This window comes from Miscanthus floridulus, chromosome 8 (genome assembly GCF_019320115.1).
Source record: "Miscanthus floridulus cultivar M001 chromosome 8, ASM1932011v1, whole genome shotgun sequence".
Taxonomy (NCBI): Eukaryota; Viridiplantae; Streptophyta; class Magnoliopsida; order Poales; family Poaceae; genus Miscanthus; species Miscanthus floridulus.
In genome coordinates, this window is record NC_089587.1 from 218064020 (window position 1) to 218068311 (window position 4292).

Genomic DNA, 4292 nt, shown 5'->3' on the forward strand with positions numbered 1-4292 from the left:
AGCTAAGTGTAGGAACAACCGATGATGTGCCAACATCTTTTTCAACATTTGATTGAATCGGTTCTAGACTTTCAATGCTAGTGTCTGCAGGCATCAAGGAGTTTTTTTATTTATATTTGTTATAGAAGGACAAGAATGAGCATATGAATTTCTTACCATTGACTATTTGCTGAATTGGAGAATCAATGGTTTGGGTATCAACGTCAACAGGATCATCTTCAACTGTTAGATTGTTAGACCTTAGCTCTTATGCAGATGTCTTCTCAGGTGGTGTTCAGGTAAAGGAGAATGATCAGAGAAGAGTGGGGATTGCATAAGATTAAAAGACTTGAGGAGATACCTTGGTAGCATCAGGAGGTGAAGTAGAGAGGTTCTCCTCTTCTGCTATTTTGGGTCTATCAGAAGCATCGGTTATTTCAATTGTAATCGGCTCCTTAGGGAGATTAGCCGATGAGAGGTTGGTAGACGCCAATTCAAATGCCTGGGTTAACAATTCGGCACCCAAGGCAGATTAAGATGCAATAGTTGATGGCTGCAAGAAAGGGATTGGATTAGAAGTTGGATATCATCTTAAGAGGGAAGATAAGTTAAGTTACCTGAGCAATTGATGATTTTGTTCTGCGAAGTCTCTTCCTAATGGTGATTTTCTGAGTTACACCTTGGGTTGCCTTGCGTTTTGAAGACTGATATGTGAGTATTGTCGAGGCAGCTGGGGTTTTCATCTACTTTTTTAGAGTGGGTGCAGTTGATCGCATTCATGAGGCTATACATGGTGGATAATATTCTATGGGATGCCCTTTCCTATCCATGCTTGGCGGATCAAATTCGGTATCCTACAAAGGAATTTGTTGGATGAATTGATAGGAAAACTTGTTAGATAATCCTTCTAAAAGAAAAGTAGTAAATTACCTCACTATCAGAAGCAAATTCTTCATCTAGGGCTAAATAGTTGGGATGAATTAGACTGCAGAAGAGGTGAGAGTGCCATTCTTGTCACCAGGAATCAAACAAATTTGAGGAGAAGGTAGCTCTTATTCATTCATGCAGGCAAAGAGAAGAAATGTCTGATCCTAGTTGAAAAACTCTAGAAGCTTCCACCATCTCACTGATACCTTCTCTTAGCTTCAGAGTGTTCCTAAAGAATAGCCGAGTAGGTAGTGGACCAAAGCCGAATAGATGACCCACAAAAAGCTACACGCTCTCTTTCATCAACAATCGATCCATCCCCAATATGGTTCAAAATATAGCTTGCCCATCCTGTGCAGTCTGATATTTTAGCTAATTTCTTAGACCCAACACTTAAGAAATCATAGGGTTGCATTGATCCTGTTATTCTAAGGCCGGTCAACTTGTAAATATCGACCAAAGTTATGGTCATTGGACCATGACCAAAAACAAAAGCATTCAAAGTGTTGGACCAAAAGTAAGACGTAGAAATTAGAAGTGAGTCATTCCTCTCCATTCCAGATAGTGAGAGTGTCAAGCATTGATTCAAGTCATAAATTTCCCAATCTCCAGCCTTTTTCTTTGATACCCTATGAAACCAATCCCTCCATCCCTTAGGTATTTTGGGCCAATTTCTAAAGGGAGTTTTGGTGTTCTAAGAAAAAAAATCTACTATAGATTGTTTAAAGGGGATTCAGTTGGTTTTTTATTGATGAAATCGGATGGATCATGGTTACCTATGGGTCCAAGGTAATAGACATTAGGAATAACAGCTGATGGAATCAGAATTTTGTTCCTCATTTCTTAAAAACTAGTTGGGATGAATTTAGGAAAAAAGAAAATACAGAGTAGCGGCTAACACTTGAAAGGTAGAAGTTTGAAGGCATACCTTAGGAACGTGGTTGCTGGTTGCCATTGTAGCCAAAATGGATCTGAATTTGAGGAAGGATACTTCAATGGCAGTTTGGTAGAGCAGAGGATATGCTAGGGTTAAGGCTTTGGCGGTGGCGGCTTTGACTGTTGAAGTTTGCTCGAAAAAGAAGAGGAAAGTAAGCAGGCCGAGCGAGCTAGAAATGATACTGTTGGGGTATTATATAGAATTTCGCCCGAGAGATCAGGAGCCATGTGTTTATTTTGGAATGAGCGGTTACAACACGGTGAACAGATGAATAGGAATTATAGAATAAAATCATTTTTATCCTAAAATTAGGGGACATATGTTTACACCAAAATTTGGGAAGAAGAACGCGGAAACTCGAAGCTTCTAGGATTGTGTCAAGAAGGAATTGATTAGATGTGAATTGGTATCAGCTGATTTAGATGTGATGTCAGAATCAGCTTTTTTATGGATGGCGTCAACAGACGGCGTTAATGGGCTATACTTGAGTGGCGCCAGAAAGATGTGTCGGACTCTACAAATAAGTAAAAGTGGGGTCCAGGTTATTATTAAGTTAGGAAGTTTTCTTTTATTTCAAGAATTGTAATGATTCGTATTTGAGTACGATTCATGTTTAGGTTCCGGGTATAAATATTAGACCCTAGTTATTGTAAAAAGGGACGACCACTCAATCAATACAATCTGTTTGTTTGCTATGACGGCATCTGCTATTTTAACTGATTTGCCTATACTCTCACGCATATAGCATGTTTTCATGAATCTATCCACATATAGATGGTTTTATAGATTCTTTGGCTTTAGTTTATTATTATTATTATAGCTGCATTGATCTGATCGGACCTCACTATTGATGATAATAGATTAAACTCAAAACTATTTGTAAAATCATTTATATCAGACAGTTGATTTGTTCGCATGTTATACTCTTTTCATCAAATTTATTGGCTCGACGCTTTATATCAATCATGTTCCATTTAGCCGATGATGCTTTCTGATGTTCCAAGAGCATTGGTTATTTTGATTCGTATCATTATCATTTAATATTAGCCGATAATTCTTAATTTAAAGATCTTCGTTTTATGGATACGCTGGATATCGACTATTTAGTCGATAGCCTCATTGAATCGGCTATCTAGCCATACATTTGGAACTATTTGGTGCAACACCGACATGTTCCACCTTAAATTACTGATAAGATTTTCTCTCCTTGTCAATTGTAGGTCAAATTGACTGGCACGTCGTTGGGTTTTTAGAATCAACTGGTTCTATGTTGAAACCAAGCAGATCTCTAGTCTCGTTCTACTCAGATCTTCTGACTTGCTGTGTGTTGATCACATCGCCATATTTTTGTGTCAACACACTTTTTGGCACGCCCAATGGGACCACAATCATCGTGGAGGTTCACAACAACAAGGACATTCTTATGGTACCTTATGAAGACTTGCCTGCTGAGGATAAAGATGTCATTAGTAAAGCTATAGAGGAGTTTCAAAATAAGTGTTTGTTATCATACACCAAAACACATGACAATAAAGTTGTACAGAAATATCTACTGCCAAGAGTTTTGATGCATAGACAGTCAGATATAGACGAAGCTGGTGATAGGTGTTTCTTTATAAAAGCTATCAACAAATCTGTTCATGATGTAATGCTGAATCATAATATAGCTTTCTTGAATACATTTCACAATACCATGAAGGAGGTGTTTCATGGATTTCCACTTGATCAGGTTGGACCTGCTTATTACAATATTCCACATCCGTCGACTCAGGGGACTAATCAAGCCGATACTAGCCATCAACAAGCAGCACTAGCTAAGAGTGATGATGCCTAGGCAATTCAGAATTCGTCTGAGCAAATTTAGGGTGCTACTACTAATCAAATGTAATATAATCCTGGATCATCAGTGCGGCATGTGCAAGAGCCGATAGGGCAAGTTCAAAATCAGATGGTTAATTTTGGTACATTAGGCCAAATACCACCGTCGGCTCAAAAAATAGCACCATCGGTTCAAATAATTCGTAGAGATATAGATCCTAATGTTTTCAATCAGAGATTTTAAGCAGTAAATCAGCAAGGGGCTCAACAGATAGATATTTCACAAGGATATCATTATGGTTCAGATTATAATACTCTCAATATGATTCCAAATCTAGGATATCAAGGCACTCAGAATTTCAATCTACAGATAGGTCAGCAATTGCTAAGAAATTCAAATTCAAATGCTGATGAATTATTGCTCAGAGTAATCAAAATGATAAAAAAATAGTTTAGTTTAAAACCAAAAGGGCAGACTTTTTCGTACAAATGTCCGTATCCAGAGTAGTATGATTTAGTGGCCCTTCCTACGAATTATATGCTTCTAGAATTTACTAAGTTCACTGGTCAAGATAGCACAAGTACAATAGAACATGTCAGTCGATATCTTACTCAGTTGGGTGAAACCTCT